Below are 23,724 nucleotides of genomic sequence, written 5' to 3'. Positions count from 1 at the left end.
GCTTCTCTCTGGGATCAGCTTCTCTCGGTTTGATCCCCCTCGGATTAATGGCCGATTTGGTATTAGAGGTGGACATTAAATATTTTAATCCAACAAATTCTTGACACGAGTTCCCTACCTTTTTATTACACAAAGAGCACTGACTGAATCACTGTGATGTGTTTGTACCTAAGGCTGATGTCTCAATCAAACACAGTGCAGACACATGTAGTGCCCAAACCCTTCAGTCAGGCATCATCCTCAGTGAGGCAATAGGGTGAGTAATGACAGCCTGCAGTCCTCACCTTAACATCACAGTAGATTACACTGTCTCCTTTGTGGTGTTGTGAGAGAATGGAGGAGAGGAATTGTGTTGGAAACTCACCCCTCCCACATTCCACTCCTGCTAAATTGTTGCAGACGCCTACACTTGGCAAGCGTTCCATAGTTTCAGTACCTACTTATAGCTCCATATAGGCCATTTCAAGTAAGTACCTTTAAACGTTTAAATGAAGTTGGGATCTTTAACGTTAAGAAAAACCTGCCCGCCCCTCTGCCTTCGCCCCGCGAGCTGGCCCGCCCCTCTGCCTTCGCCCCGCGAGCTGGCTTGCCCGTCCGCCCCTCTGCCTTCGCCCACGAGCTGGCTTGCCCGCCCGCCCCTCTGCCTTCGCCCACGAGCTGGCTTGCCCGCCCGCCCCTCTGCCTTCGCCCACGAGCTGGCTTGCCCGCCCGCCCCTCTGCCTTCGCCCACGAGCTGGCTTGCCCGTCCGCCCCTCTGCCTTCGCCCACGAGCTGGCCCTGGTCTTGCAAGCACGGGGTAGTCTTGGTTGCTGAGCGGGTGGGGGTGTTTTTGTCTCATAATATGAAATGACAGTAGGCTACCGGTATAGCCTGTATCGATTCCCCTTTTCAGATAGAATGGTATGTGGCCCCTTGAAAGCACCTTGCCTACGGCATGTTTGTTAGTCAGTTAGGGTTGGCTACACTACGGCTTTTTAATCTGCCGACACAAAACGTTCTCTGAAGAGAAACAGCATTTTACTTGTCTGTAAAGTAATGTCGCTTCTGAAGTGGGACTAACTTCTAACACTAGGCGACCAGAACTGTCAATCCTAGCCTGCCTGCGGGCAGACCACTTGCCTAAAAAATACTTTAAAGTTTGTTAAATAACGCTCCTTATCAAGACATTTAGTAGAAAGAAGGCACATCTAGCTATCACACCATAAAAAATAATCAGCAGCAAATCAATCAGCAACATTTGTTGTCAGGGAAACAAAATAACATATGCTGAAGCAGAATTCTACTGTCAAACGAGACAGACGCCCTGTTTTATGTCTGAAAAGTTCAATTATCCACACGTTACTGTAGCTGCTTTCTGTGTCTGTAAAGGTTCATGGTAGATTGAACTTCATCACCCGGCCAGAGGTCATACATAAGTAAAAGGAACCATTACAATGAATTGACCTTAGGAACGCGAAGCGAGGGGGCCATCTCTGTCGGCGCCGGAAGTATCCGTATTCTTTTTTTCTTAGCCTTTTAAATGGGAAACCACTAAAAAATAAAACCAGTATAACAGTTAATAGAAATCATCCATTTGTCACATCCCTACTTTGACAACCTATTGTTTTCTTCACTATGCAACAGAACCTAGTAGATGTATTCTTAACCCGGAATCATTTCCCATCCCAAAGGGATATCCAGCCTCCAGTCACACTTCCAGACGTACAACTCATGATGAGTACCAGACCAGTGTTTTTCTGCACTTATCTGCAATTTCTACAATGAACAACTTTTTACTCCAGTCATGCAGCCGTTACAGTTTAGACTTCAGTGCAGCATAGGTCTGTCTGCCTACACAACAACAATAGACTCATGGCCATGATACTAGTGCTGCACATTCACTTTACACCCAGACATGATGAAAATGCATACAGTTACATATCACGGTTTCATTTTTGGACAATATTTTATCGATTTCACTCCAATTATCGATTTGTACCATAGGTACCGTGATGTTCTTTTTGGATACCATAGGTACCGTGATGTTCTTTTTGGGTACCATAGGTACCGTGATGTTCTTTTTGGGTACCATAGGTACCGTGATGTTCTTTTTGGATACCATAGGTACCGTGATGTTCTTTTTGGATACCATAGGTACCGTGATGTTCTTTTTGGATACCATAGGTACCGTGATGTTCTTTTTTGGATACCAAAGGTACCGTGATGTTCTTTTTGGATACCATAGGTACCGTGATGTTCTTTTTGGATACCATAGGTACCGTGATGTTCTTTTTGGATACCATAGGTACCGTGATGTTCTTTTTGGATACCATAGGTACCGTGATGTTCTTTTTTGGATACCATAGGTACCGTGATGTTCTTTTTTGGATACCAAAGGTACCGTGATGTTCTTTTTTGGATACCAAAGGTACCGTGATGTTCTTTTTGGGTACCATAGGTACCGTGATGTTCTTTTTGGGTACCATAGGTACCGTGATGTTCTTTTTGGGTACCATAGGTACCGTGATGTTCTTTTTGGGTACCATAGGTACCGTGATGTTCTTTTTGGGTACCATAGGTACCGTGATGTTCTTTTTGGGTACCATAGGTACCGTGATGTTCTTTTTGGGTACCATAGGTACCGTGATGTTCTTTTTGGGTACCATAGATACCGTGATGTTCTTTTTGGGTACCATAGATACCGTGATGTTCTTTTTGGGTACCATAGGTACCGTGATGGTCTTTTTGGGTACCATAGGTACCGTGATGTTCTTTTTGGGTACCATAGGTACCGTGATGTTCTTTTTGGGTACCATAGGTACCGTGATGTTCTTTTTGTACCATAGATACCGTGATGTTCTTTTTGGATACCATAGGTACCGTGATGTTCTTTTTGGATACCATAGGTACCGTGATGTTCTTTTTGGGTACCATAGGTACCGTGATGTTCTTTTTGGATACCATAGGTACCGTGATGTTCTTTTTGGATACCATAGGTACCGTGATGTTCTTTTTGGATACCATAGATACCGTGATGTTCTTTTTGGGTACCATAGGTACCGTGATGGTCTTTTTGGGTACCATAGGTACCGTGATGGTCTTTTTGGGTACCATAGGTACCGTGATGTTCTTTTTGGGTACCATAGGTACCGTGATGTTCTTTTTGGATACCATAGGTACCGTGATGTTCTTTTTGGATACCATAGGTACCGTGATGTTCTTTTTGGATATCATAGGTACCGTGATGTTCTTTTTGGATACCATAGGTACCGTGATGTTCTTTTTGGATATCATAGGTACCGTGATGTTCTTTTTGGATACCATAGGTACCGTGATGTTCTTTTTGGATACCATAGGTACCGTGATGTTCTTTTTGGATACCATAGGTACCGTAATGTTCTTTTTTTGGATACCATAGGTACCGTGATGTTCTTTTTGGATACCATAGGTACCGTGATGTTCTTTTTGGATACCATAGGTACCGTGATGTTCTTTTTGGATACCATAGGTACCGTGATGTTCTTTTTGGATACCATAGGTACCGTGATGTTCTTTTTGGATACCATAGGTACCGTGATGTTCTTTTTTTGTACCATAGGTACCGTGATGTTCTTTTTGGATACCATAGGTACCGTGATGTTCTTTTTGGATACCATAGGTACCGTGATGTTCTTTTTGGATACCATAGGTACCGTGATGTTCTTTTTTTGTCCCATAGTTACCGTGATGTTCTTTTTTTGTCCCATAGTTACCGTGATGTTCTTTTTTTGTCCCATAGTTACCGTGATGTTCTTTTTTTGTCCCATAGGTACCGTGATGTTCTTTTTTTGTCCCATAGGTACCGTGATGTTCTTTTTTTGTACCATAGGTACCGTGATGTTCTTTTTTTGTACCATAGGTACCGTGATGTTCTTTTTGTACCATAGGTACCGTGATGTTCTTTTTGTACCAGCTTGCACTAGTTGGCAGTACCAATGCAAAAACACCAGTATTTCATCCTATAAGTTGCTCTCCATCTTTTTCAATAGAAAGCCACGTTTTCAACACTTATTTCCACTACTGATCAAACTAGTTCTCATGCTCTTATCCCAATGCAGCAGAGATAGTGAGCAATATGTTTGGAACGTCGAATCGCAATACATATCGGAACCTAAGTAACGTTGATAATATCGTATTGAGAGTTCCCTGGCAAATCCCAAGTCCTAATGAACGCTGCATTCAAAACTGACAGAATCAAACACTTAACAATAAATATTTATACCAATGATGGTTAAATACTGCCCACAGCCTGGCCTGTTTGTGTGTGTGAGGAGAGCGACGGAGAGAGGAATGGCTCTGCGAGCTCCCTCTGCTACGCCTGAAGATCTGGCACACAACTCACAACAACAGTGATGTAACCTGGTAACAAGCTTTTGGCATCATCTCTCTCCACTGAAACCCTGGCCATACCTTCCATATCAACAGCCTGGTTCCAGCGCTGGAGAAGCCCTTGTTTTCCTACTGATATGCAATCGGGGAAACAGGGAGGGGTGGGAACCACGCTCACCTGCCCTTCAGACAAAGTGAGATTCCTCACTTTTTCCAGCCCTGGAGGCACAGGGCTTATTGGAAGACTTATGTTTTTTTAAACAGAAACTAAAATAGCAACACGACTGGCCATTGTGATTCCACGTGAGCTTTTGTAATGGTGCCGCGTGAACGCCCCAAGTGGGTCTCATCTTTAAAAAACTAAAAAGTAGGTAATGGCAGTGCCAAGGCAACGGCTTTAATGGCAGTATTCCTTGTCAATTAAAGTCTTAAAGTGGTTCTGTTAAATCCACTCAAAGGAAGAGAAGGAACATTAACAACAGCCTTCTTGAATTTTTAGGATGTGTCAATTATCACTTCACTGCTCACACTGCTGAGCACATTGTTCGGCTTATTGAAGACCACTGCCAAGCTGGGCTCTGAGACAGCAGCCATTTTCAGACAGCGGTCCTAACAGTGTGTGTATGGGGTAGGATTGTGGTGGAGAGTTCTGTTTTAGTGTTGAGAACCTGTTTTATGTTGGTTGGGTCTGGTGATTGAGTGAAGTAGCCAACGGTATAATGTAGTATATTGTAGGGGAGGTGGGTTCGCCGATTCCCCTGTTCCCACCTCACCAGTGGCTGATTATCATAGTTCAGAATTATACTTCCAATTAGAGGAGAGTGCCACTGTGTGGTGTATGGGTCAGTTTAATGCTACACATAGCCAGGCGGAAGAGACTAGTCAACATTGCAAAACTTAATGCTGGGTTTCTTTTAAACCCACTGAACCTGAAAGGCAAGCAGGCAAAGAAATGAACACCTTCACTCTTGTTGCTATGAGCATAACATACTAGTGAGGGGGCTCCAATCACTTAGTATCAAACAAACCAGACAAATCAACAGTCTACATGGATGTGCATGCATGTCAACATTAAGCTGCAGCAGACTCCAGCCCATCCAGTCAGGGCTGGATGAGGCCCAGCCAAAAAGCTCCAGCCTCCAGGCTGTCACAACGCAGACAACAGGCTCTGTGACCCCTACATGCAGACATGGTCAAACAGGCACTGGAAACAAGAGAAGGTTATCTGAATGGAATCTGCAGTAATTACGCCATTTGGGGATATTACAGATTTTCTCAGCCGTCTGCCGTTATTCACGGTAGTGTTCAGAGCCAAGCGTCTGAGCTGAGAGAGAGAGCTGAACACGCAAGCAGGCAGGCAAACACAAGGCCCTCAGCTCATTGCGCAATCTGCAGCAGGCCCTCATACAAAAAGCACATACACCATTCCAGTAATTCAATAAGCCTTTCCAATGAATTACACCAGTGATGAGGGGTTTGTCTCTCTGTCCTGAACAGCTTGGCTGGGAGGTGGCCTTTGTGTAGGGAGCGGTGGTGGTGCCCTGACACCGACCATGCGAACCCAATTACCCTGGTCCCCGGGCCTGGGGGCCCGCATTAACACACTCACCCCTTGGGAGCTCAACTCCATGCCAGCCTGGCAGTCAGACAGGGAGCGGAAGAGGGAGAGAGGAAGAAAGCATGCATGCTGAATCACAAATAGACCACTTAAGGCACTGGCAGGAGGACCGTTTGTGGCATTATTGAGAGCCTTTCCCTCATCAGCATTCCCCAGATCCTGTCCAATAAACCACAATTAAATCCTGAGCCTGGCTCTGGGGCAGGCAGGCAGCAAGCTAAGGAGGCGCTGGCGCTAGCACTGCCTCAGGACCAGAGAGGTTTCGCTCCAGTGTCGTCAGTAGCTACAGCAAACTCACATTATCAGGAAGTCTTCTAAATCCTCCTGCAATTATAACGTATAGAGACTGTACCTGAATAAAACAAGAGACTGCTGTCTTCATTTTGAGTTCCAGCTCAATATGGTGTATTTGTTAATCCAATATCATTCCCTTCACAAATGACTGTGCACAAGCACTCTTCCAAGGGCGGCAGGTAGCCTTGAGTTTAGAGCGCTTGGCCAGTAACCAAAAGGCCGCTGGTTCGAATAACCGAGCAGACAAAGTGATAAATCTATCGATGTCCCCTTGAGCAAGGCACTTAACCCTAATTTACTCCAGGGGTGCCGTAATTCTATGGCTGACCGTGTAAAACACCACATTTCACTGCACCAATCCGGTGTATGTGACAAAAACTAACCAATTAAGTCACAACCGAAGTGTGTGATGAGAACAAGCTGAAGTTGCCCAAGCATGAGTTAAAGGAATTACCTGGGTGGGCAAAGCATGATCAGAAATCCCTGCAGAGCTAGAATGTCATGAATTTTAAATGGAGATAGGGTTCAGGCTAGGCAGCTCCGGTTGGGCATTGATGACATACACTAACATCAAATGACACCCAACGAAACAACAGCAGTTAAGCCCATTTAGTGCTAAAAGTCAAGAAAAATAAACAAGATTCTAAATTGGAGTAGTGGAGCTTTGGTTCAGTCTATTAGAAGTTCTCCTCGCGTAAGCCTAAACATTTTCTTCACTTGGGACGGCATTAACATTTGAGTTATAATTAAAAACGTTTCGCTTTTTAATCAACATCCAATCTCTCAGAAATAATTAGCAGCATATTAAAGCGTTTACTGCCTGATGGAGCTGGTTGCTGTTGAAGAGCTGCTCTTTGACTCGTGGACGTCCAGCGTTTTACTGCACCTCCATCCCACCGCCCGCAAGCTCCCTCCTCTCCCTCTTTAAATGCTCAAAAGGCCGTACTGTACATGAGATGACACAGCCCAGTGTCCAATGGAAAACGCATGCAGCACAGCACACAATAACATAGTATAGAACAGACTGCAGCAGTTTATGACTAACATAAAGCTTGAGCACACACACCAAGAGCATGATGGGCATTCATGGCACATCGCAGAGGGGTTGGCCGGGTCACCATCATAAAACCATGCCCTTTCCCCAGAATGAGAAATCCTCTGCATTTGAGGTTGCACAACACCATAGCATAGCAGGATTAAAGGATTAAGTCACAGGTCAATAGTTTCATCTTTTGTTGGCGCTCCAGCTTAGCCTCTGCTCTGCTCTGCTAAGGCAATGTACCCGTTTGGCACAGGGCAGGCAGGCAGGGCAGGTTCTCTTTGCAGAGGGCTGCTGATGTGATGTCAGAGCGCTCCGTGTGTGTGCAGTAGGGGGACAGAATGCCATTGTCAGCTCTGTGTGTGACCCTGAAGCTCCATCACTGGGTCACAGCCAGCACACAGACAGTGCTCTCTTGGTGGCCCATATTTTCACTGCCAGGAAAAATAATGGCTAACTCATCCATTACAGAGAGAAATGCTCTACATTGTTTCTGGAGAGAGATTCCATTCGAGAGTGAGAGAACTACTGCTGAGTATTCTGTTAGCGCCAGTCATGACAAAGGTGTCACAGAGAGTGGAGGAACCACAATCAGCTGTGGAATTTGACCAAGAATATCATGAGTCACCAGGCCTCAGTCATTGTCATACATTCCTCTGACATTCTCTAGAAGCCTTCCATGCTAATCTGAGTAGAGCAGCCCAGCTTATAGTTCCCTTATAGCGCGAGAGCAGTGCCGTGACTGCTTACCCATTGCTAGCTCTAACCTGTCCTGAAGAACCACTGGGAGTCTGGGCTGCATCATGTAAGCACTCCACTCATTCTGCACAGAAGTTAACACACTTGAATAATGCAATGTGGCATGTAGAAAATGTTCATTAGTGTTTGCAAAACAAAATCCACACAGGCTAGAACACACCGGTAGCAACCAGCTTTGTAGGCTCTTTCCTTGGTAGCTTACAGCTGAAGTACACATCAATTCACAACCCTAGTGACCTTGTGATAATATGCTAACGATAATGCAAAATATTGCGGATTGAATAAAGATTTGTGACAGCCACATAAGGCGCCAACATGCTTCAGTTCGGCAGGCGCCTAGCTGAACCGAACGAGTGTGCTCGCATATTCAATTAAAAAGACCTTCGCTTGAAAAGGGAGGGGGGGGGGAAAGCGGCAATATTACCGTTTGTCCATTTTGAGACGCCGTAGCCAGTATCCACTTCCTCAAAAAAGGTCCGAATGAATATCAAGTTAGATTTCTTAAGTTGTCATTGCAGAGATCTTAGTTGCATGTAAAGACGCATGACTAAGATGTCTGGTGCAGTATCTCAATGATAAGTTTTGCATGAAAACAAAAACTAAACTATCCCTACTGACCAATCACAGACGAAGGGGAGAAGACTTCCGCTACCAACTTCGGCTTGCTTCCATATAACAAAAAAGTCAAAATGATGTCATAATATATGCACAAACTCTAGCGAACTGTTTTTGGGAAGCATGCGGACGCTTTTAGTCCCCCCCCACCTCAAGTCTCTCCCAGTCAATGATGCAGTTCGTCAACAATTCGTTATTTTTGAACAACTTATTACGGATTCGAGAGTCATGATTCGTTTTTCTGAGTGACTCGTTAATATTAGTCGCTCATTTGACCTGCTGGCTGGCCACAATGAATTCTACAGGAGACGTGCGCCAAAAACTGTCATATGCTTGCAGGAAATCTATCATTTAAAATGTAATAATATTGAGCTCAAAAGATCTGTCTGGATCAAGTGGCATTCTGTGACATTGGCTAACACCTTTTTTTTGCCGTGGTACCATTTTGGTATCGAGGATCGTGATGGTATTGAGTATTGTGATAAGAAACCTGGTATCAAAAGTCAAAATCACCCCTCCCTCCCACACACACACTTTTCCAGGTAGCTTCAACTAATTTGGTTACCAAGAGAGCACACTATTTATCTGGGTGTGTAGGAAGAGTAGAGGGGGAAGGTAATGTGTGAGTCACTGTAGCTTTAGCCCTTTGCTGTTGAAACACCTCCAGGCGAAAGGGAATAATCAACAAGATATTGCTCATAAAAAGGGCATAACAGGTCATCACTAAACCAGAGGATCTATCATGAGACCAGGCATATCATTTAGATTTAAAAGCTCGATGAAAGCAATCATCTCCCAAAGCCAAGTGCATGATGTTCAAATGAAGCGATGGCAATTTCAGACACACTGTCCAAACAGCCAATGTGAAGCAGTATCAGACTGTGAAATCACTATGGGAACTCAGAGGTCGACCGATTAATCAGAATGGCCGATTAATTAGGGCAGAATTCAAATTTTCATAATCAGAAATCAGTATTTTTGGACAGCGTTTTTTTTCCAAACCTTTATTTAATCTTTATTTAACCAGGCAAGTCCGTTAAGAACACATTCTTATTTTCAATGACTGCCTCAGAACGGTGGGTTAACTGCCTCGTTCAGGGGCAGAATGACAGATTCTCACCTTGTCAACTCGAGGGATTCAATCTTGCAACCTTATAGTTAACTAGTCCAACGCTCTAACCACCTGCCTCTCATTGCACTCCACAAGGAGACTGCCTGTTACGTGAACGCAGTAAGCCAAGGTAAGTTGCTATTAAACTTATCTTATAAAAAACAATCAATCATAAATCACTAGTTAACAACATATGGTTGATGATATTACTAGTTTATCTAGCGTGTCCTGAGTTGCATATAATCGATGCGGTGCGTATCGTTGCTCCAATGTGTACCTAACCATGAACATCAATGCCTTTCTTAAAATCAATACACAGATGTATGTATTTTTAAATCCAGGTTACCAGGCAATATTAACCAGCTGAAATTGTGTAATTTCTCTTGCGTTCATTGCACGCAGAGTCAGTGTATATGCAACAGTTTGGGCCGCCTAATTTGCCAGTGTTTTATGTAACTATGACATAACATTGAAGGCTGTGCAATGTAACAGAGATATTTAGCCTAATGGATGCCACCCCTTAGATAAAATACGGAACAATTCCGTATTTCACTGAAAGAATAAACGTCTTGTTCTCGAGATGATAGTTTCTGGATTCGACCATATAAGAGCGTCTGCTAAATTACTTAAATGTAAATGTAAATGTAATGACCTAAGGCTCGTATTTCTGTGTATTATTATTTTATAAGGAAGTCTATGATTTGATAGAGCAGTCTGACTGAGCGGTGGTAGGCACTAGCAGGCTCGTTAGCATTCATTCAAACAGCACTTTGTGCGTTTGCCAGCAGCTCTTCGTTGTGAGTCAAGCATTGCGCTGTTTATGACTTCAAGCCTATCAACTCCCGAGATTATGCTCATGTAAACGATGTGAAATGGCTAGCTAGTTAGCGGGGTGCGTGCTAATAGCGTTTCAAACGTCACTCGCTCTGAGACTTGGAGTAGTTATTCCCCTTGCACTGCATGGGTAACGCTGCTCCGAGGGTGGTGGCTGTTGTCGTTGTGACGGAAGCTATAGTGTTACATTGGCAATACTAAAGTGCCTATAAGAACATCCAATAGTCAAAGGTATATGAAATACAAATGGTAGAGAGAGAAATAGTCCTATAATTCCTATAACTACAACCTAAAACTTCTTACCTGGGAATATTGAATACTCATGTTAAAAGGAACCACCAGCTTTCATATGTTCTCATGTTCTGAGCAAGGAACTGAAACGTTAGCTTTCTTACATGGCACATATTGCACTTTTACTTTCTCCTCCAACACTTTGTTTTTTCATTATTTAAACCAAATTGAACAGGTTTCATTATTTAGTTGAGGCGAAATTGATTTTATTGATGTTTTATATTATGTTAAGATAAGTGTTCATTCAGTATTGTTGTAATTGTCATTATTACAAATAAATAAATCAAAATAGATGTTATATTTGAGATTATTCAAAGTAGCCACCTTTTGCCTTGATGACAGTTTCACTCTCTTGGCATTCTCTTAACCAGCTTCACGAAGTAGTCACCTGGAATGCATTTCAATTAACAGGTGTGCCTTGTTAAAAGTAACATTTGTGGAATTTCTTTCCTTCTTAACTTCTTTGGGATAGGGGGCAGCATTTTCACTTTTGGATGAATAGCATGCCCAGAGTAAACTGCTTCCTACTCATTCCCAGATGCTAATATATGCATATTATTAGTAGTATTGGATAGAAAACAATTAAGTTTCTAAAACTGTTTGAATGATGTCTGAGTATAACAGAACTCATGGCAGGCGAAAACTTGAGAAAAATCCAACCAGGAAGTGGGAAATCTGAGGTTTGTCGTTTTTCAAAGCTTGGTTTCCTCTATCAATCCTGCTGCCAAATTAACCAAATTCAGAGGACCATCCTACCCATGCTAGATTACGGAGACATACATTTATAGACCGGCAGGTAAGGGTGCTCGAGCAGTTAGATGTGCTTTACCATTCGGCTATCAAATTTGCCACCAATTATAGGACACATCACTGCACTCTATACTCATCTGTAAACTGGTCATCTCTGTATACCCATTGCAAGACCGACTGTTTGATGGTTATTTATAAAACCCTCAGGACTCACTCCCCCCTATCTGAGATATCTACTGCAGTCCTCATCCTCCACACACACACACACACGTTCTGCCAGTCACATTCTGTTAAAGGTCCCCAAAGTGCATTACATCCCTGGGTCGCTCGTCTTTTCAGTTCGCTGCAGCTAGCGACTGGAACGAGCTGCATCAAACACTCAAACTGGACAGTTTTATCTCCATCTCTTCATTCAAAGACTCAATCATGGACACTCATACTGACAGTTGTGGTTGCTTTGTTTGATGTATTGTTGTCTCTACCTTCTTGCCCTTTGTGCTGTTGTCTGTGCCCAATAATGTTTGTACCATGTTTTGTGCTGCTACCATGTTGTGTTGTTGTCATGTGTTGCTGCCTTGTTATGTTGTCTTATGTGTATCTTTATGTAGTGTTGTGTTTTATCACTGTGCGTCATCTAATAGCAGAACCAAATGGCCTGGATTGCTCTGTCACCTGGAGCTGCATGGAAAAGGGCTCAGGAAAAGGGCCCAGGAAAGGACCATGCTTGAGGACTAGTCAGCCCTTCCCCCTGTGAGTGGCCAAAATGTATGTTACAGCATCCAAAGGACTGACTATTGTGACAGAATAATGCTATAGTAGACATGTCTATCTGAAACTTATGCAATGAGGATAACTCTGATGCATCTCTTTGTTTATGCTTTGTCTAGTAAGTTCATTTTTAACATGTATTTAACCCCTTATTTTTGAAAGTAAAACAGTCTGTATATGCACTTCCATACATGTTTTCAACCGGTACCAGGGACCTTCAGATAAGTCTTGGGAGGCCTGTAGGCATCCAAGAGCAAAACAACCAACAAGTATGTGTTTGTGGGGCCTCTCGGGTGGCAAAACGGGCAACACCATGTTCATAAGAGTCTCATCTTCCCATAGAGGGATCGTCGATTGTGAAAAGACCGATTTTCAGGATGTCTTATAATCTGACAAACTCTGCTCTAGCGCCGTCACTGCCGATGTGGAAGTACAACAACATTTGCGGAGACATTTGCTTATTTTCATGGGGACTTTATTTTTTATATTAGGCTCATTTGATTACCGTAGGTATGCGGACATTGACTCAAGGAGGCTAAATACAAAACATTGGATTTTGTCCTATTTTTTCCATTTAGATTTTGGGTTGAAATGGAGAAGTGAATCCAAAATATAAATTATTAATTTGTAGACTAATTGGAATTAAAGCCAAACTAAAATCAGTGGCACAGATCGAACTAGTGAAGAAAAATGTTGATATTTGGTTGTGTTGGCAACCAAACAATTCAAACCAAAAAAGATCACTAAATATCTTTACATTTGAAATCATCTTTAAACCCTAAGTCTATTGTATTGCCTATTTTTAGTTGAATTCTGTGTTGAATTGAAACAAAAGCTGTTGGGGACTTGCAAAAGCTATAATATATAGGCCTAAAAAGCATTCTTGAGTGATACAGTGGGGACATTTAATTTGCCCTGTTAAACCTACCCTTTAGAATGACTGATCGTAACAGTGAATCCATTCAGTTTAAGTCTCATTATTTGCACAATAGCACATTGATAATAGTCCGTGACAAATGTAAGACTCAGCAGGGTTAAACCCCAGGAGATGGAATGGTAGCTATAGATCAATCATTCTCCAGTGCTGCCCAGCCTACTTTTTCCTGATAGTGGATATAATGTTGAAAATCTGACATTGTTTTAAAGGTTTGTCTATGTTGACATTTGTTTACCACAACATAATCCTGTGGTTTAAATTTCACCCTCAAAAAAAGTAGCTGACTTCTTTCAAATCCAATGTATTTTCCACGTCACAATACGTTGACAAATTACATTGAAACTAGAGGTCGACTGATTAAAATAGGAAGGGCCGATTAATTAGGGCCGATTTAAAGTTTTAATAACGATCGGAAATCTGTATTTTTGGGCGCAGATTTTTTTATACACCTTTTTTTATACATCTTTATTTAACTAGGCAAGTCAGTTAACAACACATTCTGATTTACAATGACAGCCTAGGAACAGTGGGTTAACTGCTTTGTTCAGGGGCAGAACGACAGATTGTCACCTGGTCAGCTCAGGGATCCAATCTTGCAACCTTACAGTTAACTAGTCCCAACGCTATAACCACCTGCCTCTCGTTGCACTCCAAAAGGAGACTGCCTGTTACGAATGCAGTAGAAGCCAAGGTAAGTTGCTAGATAGCATTACTTCTCTTATAAAAAACAATCAATCAATCATAATCACTAGTTATAACTAAACATGGTTGAGGATATTACTAGTTTATCTAGCTAGTCCTGCGTTGCATATAATCGATGCAACGCTGGGGGATGATTTAACAAAAGCGCATTTGTGAAAAAAGCACAATTGTTGGACGACTGTACCTAACCATGAACATCAATGCCTTTCTTAAAATCAATACACAGAAGTATGCATTTTTAAACCTGCATATTTAGCTAAAATAAATCCAGGTTAGCAGGCAATATTAACCAGGTGAAATTGTGTCACTTCTCTTGCGTTCATTGCACGCAGAGTCAGGGTATATGCAACCGTTTGGGCCGCCTGGCTCATCGCGAACTAATGCGTCAGAATTTTACGTAATTATGACATAACATTGAAGTTTGTGCAATGTAACAAGAATATTTAGGGATGCCACTCGTTGGATAAAATGACCAACAGTTCTGTATTTCACTGAAATAAACATTTTGTTTTCTTACCCTAATGGGTAAGAGCTCAAGTCAGTGGCAGCTGATGAGGTTGTTAACCTCTAATCGATTTGCAAAAAGTGTTAAATCCTCAATATATTAACATAGGACAGTGGCTAAATACATCCCACATTACATCAGGGACTTCATCTCTTACAGACAGTACAAAGCTCATCTGTGGGTTGATCATGGATACAGAGAGCCACTTAATAGGATTATGACCCAACATCCAGACATCACATGACATGCACCCGTTAAGGATTACCAAAGTAGCGAAGTCCACAGCATGAGAGAAAAGTGTTAGTTAATCTTGTTCAATGCCCCTGCATTTTTACTATAGGTTAGGCTGCATGTTACATCACTGTATTGCACGTGTCAAATTCATTCCACGGAGGGTGGAATGCGGGTTTTCGCTTCTCCCTTGTACTTGATTGATTAATTAAAGTCACTAATTAGTAAGGAACCCGATACCTGGTTGTCTAGGGCTTAATTGAAAGGAAAAAACAAAACCTGCTGACACTAGGCCCACCATGGAATGAGTTCGACACCCTGCTGTAGTGGCATGGAAAACCTGAATGCATTACAGACAGATGACGGGATTGTTAAGATCAGACAACGAGCAGGAGTGTTTGATGCTAAACAACCAGCCCATTCAAAACTTCAAAAGCCTCATTACATGAATGCTCTGCGTTGAGGCTACTGTTGATTCTGGTTCAAAATATAATTACCAAAAACCCTTTGCAGCTTCACCCCAGAGGGTTTCAGCACCAGAGAGAGGGGGACCCACGTCAGACTTGAGGAGCAAATGAATGTTGGATTTGAGACTTCCATCACCTCCCCTGACCCTCAATATCCTCCCCAGATTTCAAAGCCTTTTGCTCTGGCACGCCCGTCGTTGCTCACCTTCCTTTTCTCGCAACCTTAAAATTCCTGCACACATGATCCTGATCGTCACACACACACCTCATCAGCGGATTTGCATGTCTGCTTCAGAGCAGTATGAGATGAAATAGAACCCCAGTGGCTGCCTGTGCCTCTGCCGAGATTCACTCATCTGACAGAGAGAGCTTCACTTAGGGGCCCCAGACAGACAGAAAACAAAAACGCAGGCACGATTCCCTTAAAGGGCTGTACACAACCAATACCATACAAGCTACACCATCAAAATGGGATTACTAATATTTCTAAAGGGCTACACAACAACAATATGCAAGAAATACATAGAAACAATGTAAACCTACATCTTGCATGAGACAGCGCATTCACTTTACCAATCGGAACTTAAGAGAGAGAAAGCAGAATACATGAGGGCTCCAATCAGATCATATGCCAAAGACAATGATCATTTCTAATTTGTGTCTCAACGTCTCGGTCTGTCACGAGGAGACAGTTGAATTATAGCCGTAGCATGTGCTGGTCAAGGGCAAACAGAGCTGTGGAGGTTCATAAAAGTCCATTGCTCTCCTGGGTCTAAGCCATGCAGCACACACTGAGCCATGCAACCCACACACACACACACACACACTGAGCCATGCAGCACACACTAACACACACACACACACTGAGTCATGCAACCATCACACACACACTGAGCCATGCAACACACACACACACACACACACACACACACACACACACACACACACACACTGAGCCATGAAGCCCACACACACACACACACTGAGCCATGCAGCACACACTAACACACACTGAGCCATGCAGCACACACTAACACACACACACACACACACACTGAGCCATGCAACCATCACACACACACACTGAGCCATGCAACACACACACAGCCATGCAACACACACACAGACATGCAACACAAACACACACACATGCAACACAAACACACACACACACACTGAGCCGTGCAAACCACACACACTGAGCCGCGCAACCAACACACACACACAGAGCCGCGCAACCAACACACACACACCGAGCGAGCCGCGCAACCAACACACACACACCGAGCGAGCCGAGCAACCAACACACACACACCGAGCGAGCCGCGCAACCAACACACACACACCGAGCGAGCCGCGCAACCAACACACACACACCGAGCCGCGCAACCAACACACACACCGAGCCAGGCACCCAACACACACACACCGAGCCAGGCACCCAACACACACACACCGAGCCAGGCACCCAACACACACACACCGAGCCAGGCACCCAACACAGACACACACCGAGCCAGGCACCCAACACACACACACACACCGAGCCAGGCACCCAACACACACACCGAGCCAGGCACCCAACACACACACACACACACCGAGCCAGGCACCCAACACACACACACACACACACACACACACACCGAGCCAGGCACCCAACACACACACACACACACCGAGCCAGGCACCCAACCCACACACACACACCGAGCCAGGCACCCAACCCACACACACACCGAGCCAGGCACCCAACCCACACACACACCGAGCCAGGCACCCAACACAGACACACACCGAGCCAGGCACCCAACACAGACACACACCGAGCCAGGCACCCAACACACACACACACACCGAGCCAGGCACCCAACACACACACCGAGCCAGGCACCCAACACACACACACACACACCGAGCCAGGCACCCAACACACACACACACACACACACACACACACACACACACACACACACACGAGCCAGGCACCCAACACACACACACACACACCGAGCCAGGCACCCAACCCACACACACACACCGAGCCAGGCACCCAACCCACACACACACCGAGCCAGGCACCCAACCCACACACACACCGAGCCAGGCACCCAACACAGACACACACCGAGCCAGGCACCCAACACAGACACACACCGAGCCAGGCACCCAACACACACACACACCGAGCCAGGCACCCAACACACACACACACACACCGAGCCAGGCACCCAACACACACACACACCGAGCCAGGCACCCAACCCACACACACACACCGAGCCAGGCACCCAACCCACACACACACACACCGAGCCAGGCACCCAACCCACACACACACCGAGCCAGGCACCCAACCCACACACACACCGAGCCAGGCACCCAACACACACACACCGAGCCAGGCACCCAACACACACACACCGAGCCAGGCACCCAACACACACACACCGAGCCACGCACCCAACACACACACACCGAGCCACGCAACCCAACACACACCGAGCCACGCAACCCAACACACACCGAGCCACGCAACCCAACACACACCGAGCCACGCAACCCACACACACACAGAGCCACGCAACCCACACACACACCGAGCCACGCAACCCACACACACACCGAGCCACGCAACCCACACACACACCGAGCCACGCAAACCACACACACCGAGCCGCGCAACCAACACACACACACACCGAGCCGCGCAACCAACACACACACACCGAGCCGCGCAACCAACACACACACACCGAGCCGCGCACCCAACACATACACACCGAGCCAAGCACCCAACACACTCACACCGAGCCAGGCACCCAACACACACACACACCGAGCCACGCACCCAACACACACACACCGAGCCAGGCACCCAACACACACCGAGCCAGGCACCCAACACACACACACACCGAGCCAGGCACCCAACACACACACACACCGAGCCAGGCACCCAACACACACACACACACTGAGCCAGGCACCCAACACACACACACACACTGAGCCAGGCACCCAACACACACACACACACTGAGCCAGGCACCCAACACACACACACACACTGAGCCAGGCACCCAACACACACACACACACTGAGCCAGGCACCCAACACACACTGAGCCACGCAACCCACACACACACTGAGCCACGCAACCCACACACACACTGAGCCACGCAACCCACACACACACTGAGCCACGCAACCCACACACACACTGAGCCATGCAACCCACACACACACTCAGCCATGCAACCCACACACACACTGAGCCATACAAACCACACACACACTGAGCCATACAAACCACACACACACACACACTGAGCCAGGCAACCCACATACACACACACACACCGAGCCAGGCACCCAACCCACACACACACACCGAGCCAGGCACCCAACCCACACACACACACCGAGCCAGGCACCCAACCCACACACACACACACCGAGCCAGGCACCCAACCCACACACCGAGCCAGGCACCCAACCCACACACCGAGCCAGGCACCCAACCCACACACCGAGCCAGGCACCCAACCCACACACCGAGCCAGGCACCCAACCCAGCCAGGCACCCAACCCACACACACACACCGAGCCAGGCACCCAACCCACACACACACACCGAGCCAGGCACCCAACCCACACACACACACCGAGCCAGGCACCCAACCCACACACACACACCGAGCCAGGCACCCAACCCACACACACACACCGAGCCAGGCACCCAACCCACACACCGAGCCAGGCACCCAACCCACACACCGAGCCAGGCACCCAACCCACACACACACACCGAGCCAGGCACCCAACACACACACACCGAGCCAGGCACCCAACACACACACACCGAGCCAGGCACCCAACACACACACACCGAGCCACGCACCCAACACACACACACCGAGCCACGCACCCAACACACACACACCGAGCCACGCACCCAACACACACACACCGAGCCACGCACCCAACACACACCGAGCCACGCAACCCACACAAACACAGAGCCACGCAACCCACACACACACACCGAGCCACGCAACCCACACACACACACCGAGCCACGCAACCCACACACACACACCGAGCCACGCAAACCACACACACCGAGCCGCGCAACCAACACACACACACACCGAGCCGCGCAACCAACACACACACACCGAGCCGCGCAACCAACACACACACACCGAGCCAGGCACCCAACACACACACACCGAGCCAGGCACCCAACACACACACACACCGAGCCAGGCACCCAACACACACACACCGAGCCACGCACCCAACACACACACACACACCGAGCCAGGCACCCAACACACACACACCGAGCCAGGCACCCAACACACACACACACCGAGCCAGGCACCCAACACACACACCGAGCCAGGCACCCAACACACACACACACTGAGCCAGGCACCCAACACACACACACACACTGAGCCAGGCACCCAACACACACTGAGCCACGCAACCCACACACACACTGAGCCACGCAACCCACACACACACTGAGCCACGCAACCCACACACACACTGAGCCATGCAACCCACACACACACTGAGCCATGCAACCCACACACACACTCAGCCATGCAACCCACACACACACTGAGCCATACAAACAACACACACACACACTGAGCCATGCAACTCACACACAAACACACACCGAGCCACGCACCCAACACACACCGAGCCACGCAACCCACAAACACCGAGCCACGCAACCCACACACACCGAGCCACGCAACCCACACACACCGAGCCACGCAACCCACACACACCGAGCCACGCAACCCACACACACCGAGCCACCCAACCCACACACACACACCGAGCCACGCAACCCACACACACACCGAGCCACGCAACCCACACACACACCGAGCCACGCAACCCACACACACACCGAGCCACGCAACCCACACACACACTGAGCCACGCAACCCACACACACTGAGCCATGCAACCCACACACACACTGAGCCATACAAACCACACACACACTGAGCCATACAAACCACACACACACTGAGCCATACAAACCACACACACACTGAGCCATACAAACCACACACACACACACACACACACTGAGCCATGCAACCCACACACACTGAGCCATGCAACCCACATACACTGAGCCATGCAACCCACACACACACACACACACACACACACACACACACAGCCATGCAACCCACACACACACAGAGCCATGCAACCCACACACACACACTGAGCCATGCAACCCACACACACACACACACTGAGCCATGCAACCCACACACACACACACACACACACACACACACACACTGAGCCATGCAACCCACACACACACACACACACACTGAGCCATGCAACCCACACACACACACACACACTGAGCCATGCAACCCACACACACACACACACTGAGCCATGCAACCCACACACACACACACACACACACACACTGAGCCATGCAACCCACACACACACACACACACACACACACACACACAACACACACACACTGAGCCATGCAACCCACACACACACACACACTGAGCCATGCAACCCACACACACACACTGAGCCATGCAACCCCCACACACACACACACACACACACACTGAGCCATGCAACCCCCACACACAGAGCCACGCAACCCCCATACACAGAGCCACGCAACACACACACACACTGAGCCACGCAACACACACACACACTGAGCCACGCAACACACACACTGAGCCACGCAACACACACTGAGCCACGCAACACACACTGAGCCACGCAACACACACTGAGCCACGCAACACACACTGAGCCACGCAACACACACTGAGCCACGCAACCCACACACACACACTGAGCCACGCAACCCACACACACACTGAGCCACGCAACCCACACACACTGAGCCACGCAACCCACACACACTGAGCCACGCAACCCACACACACTGAGCCATGCAACCCACACACACACACTGAGCCATGCAACACACACACACACACTGAGCCATGCAACACACACACACTGAGCCATGCAACACACACACACTGAGCCATGCAACACACACACACACTGAGCCATGCAACACACACACACACACTGAGCCATGCAACACACACACACACACACTGAGCCATGCAACACACACACACACACACTGAGCCATGCAACACACACACTGAGCCATGCCACACACACACTGAGCCATGCAACACACACACACACACTGAGCCATGCAACACACACACTGAGCCATGCAACACACACACACACACTGAGCCATGCAACACACACACACACACTGAGCCATGCAACACACACACACACTGAGCCATGCAACACACACACACACACACTGAGCCATGCAACACACACACACACACACTGAGCCATGCAACACACACACACACTGAGCCATGCAACACACACACACACACACACACACCGAGCCAGGCACCCAACACAGACACACACCGAGCCAGGCACCCAACACACACACACACCGAGCCAGGCACCCAACACACACACACACCGAGCCAGGCACCCAACACACACACACACACCGAGCCAGGCACCCAACACACACACACACACCGAGCCAGGCACCCAACACAGACACACACCGAGCCAGGCACCCAACACAGACACACACCACACACACACACTGAGCCAGGCACCCAACACAGACACACACACCGAGCCATGCACCCAACCCACACACACACCGAGCCAGGCAACCCAACCCACACACACACACACGAGCCAGGCACCCAACCCACACACACACACCGAGCCAGGCACCCAACCCACACACACACACCGAGCCAGGCACCCAACACACACACACACTGAGCCATGCAACCCAACACACACACACACACCGAGCCAGGCACCCAACACACACACACACACCGAGCCAGGCAAACACACACACACACACCGAGCCAGGCACCCAACACAGACACACACACGAGCCAGGCACCCACACACACACACACCGAGCCAGGCACCCAACCCACACACACACACACACACTGAGCCATGCACCCAACCCACACACACACACCGAGCCAGGCACCCAACCCACACACACACACCGAGCCATGCAACACACACACACACTGAGCCATGCACCCACACACACACTGAGCCACAACACGACCAGAGCACCCAACACACACACACACCAGCCAGGCAAACCCACACACACACACCGAGCCATGCAACCCAACCCACACACACCGAGCCATGCAACCCAACCCACACACACACACACACACACACACACAGCCAGGCACCCAACCCACACACACACACCGAGCCAGGCACCCAACACACACACACCATGAGCCATGCACCCACACACACACACCGAGCCAGGCACCCAACACACACACACCGAGCCAGGCACAACACACACACACACACTGAGCCAGGCAACCCAACACACACTGAGCCACGCAACCCACACACACACTGAGCCACGCAACCCACACACACACTGAGCCACGCAACCCACACACACACTGAGCCACGCAACCCACACACACACTGAGCCACGCAACCCACACACACACACTGAGCCATGCAACCCACACACACACACTGAGCCACAACAACCCACACACACACTCAGCCATGCAACCCACACACACACTGAGCCATGCAAACCACACACACACACACACTGAGCCATGCAACTCACACACAAACACACACACACACTGAGCCACGCAACCCACACACACCGAGCCATGCAACCCACAAACACACCAGCCACGCAACACACACTGAGCCATGCAACCCACACACACACACCGAGCCACGCAACCCACAAACACCGAGCCACGAGCCATGCAACCCACACAACACCGAGCCACGCAACCCACACACACACTGAGCCAGCCACGCACACCCACACACACCGAGCCATGCAACCCACACACACACGACACTGAGCCGAGCCACGCAACCACACACACTGAGCCAACCCACACACACACACACACACACACCGAGCCACGCAACCCACACACACACTGAGCCACGCAACCCACACACACACACACTGAGCCACAAACCCACACACACACACACCGAGCCATGCAACCCACACACACACACACACACGAGCCAAACCCACACACACACACGAGCCACGCAACACACACACACACAGCCATGCACACACACACTGAGCCATGCAACCCACACACACACTGAGCCATGCAAACCACACACACACTGAGCCATGCAACCCACACACACACACACACACACACACACACACACACACACACACACACACACACACACACTGAGCCATGCACACACACACACTGAGCCATGCAACCCACACACACACTGAGCCATGCAACCCACACACACTGAGCCATGCAACCCACACACACACACACACACACAC

General features: G+C 48.0%; 1 protein-coding gene across 3 annotated transcripts in view; it reads right to left on the bottom strand.

The window, feature by feature from the left end:
* The window catches only part of LOC124003411 (forkhead box protein J3-like), a 141,428-nt gene that overhangs the window by 77,991 nt on the left and 39,713 nt on the right, over positions 1-23,724 (bottom strand). The window contains exon 1 of one of the 3 annotated variants that reach the window (XR_006833215.1): positions 1,444-9,704. The exons of 1 other annotated variant lie outside the window; for it this stretch is intronic. The gene's annotated coding sequence lies outside the window, so the exon portion shown is untranslated. Of the gene's footprint in view, positions 1-1,443; positions 9,705-15,298; positions 16,090-23,724 lie in introns of those variants that run through there. One more of the 3 variants, XM_046311654.1, reaches the window with a different exon arrangement.

Source organism: Oncorhynchus gorbuscha, linkage group LG18 (assembly GCF_021184085.1).
Source record: "Oncorhynchus gorbuscha isolate QuinsamMale2020 ecotype Even-year linkage group LG18, OgorEven_v1.0, whole genome shotgun sequence".
In the NCBI taxonomy this organism is placed as follows: Eukaryota; Metazoa; Chordata; class Actinopteri; order Salmoniformes; family Salmonidae; genus Oncorhynchus; species Oncorhynchus gorbuscha.
Note: the sequence above shows the minus strand (reverse complement) of the source record. Positions and strands in the feature narration are given on the sequence as shown.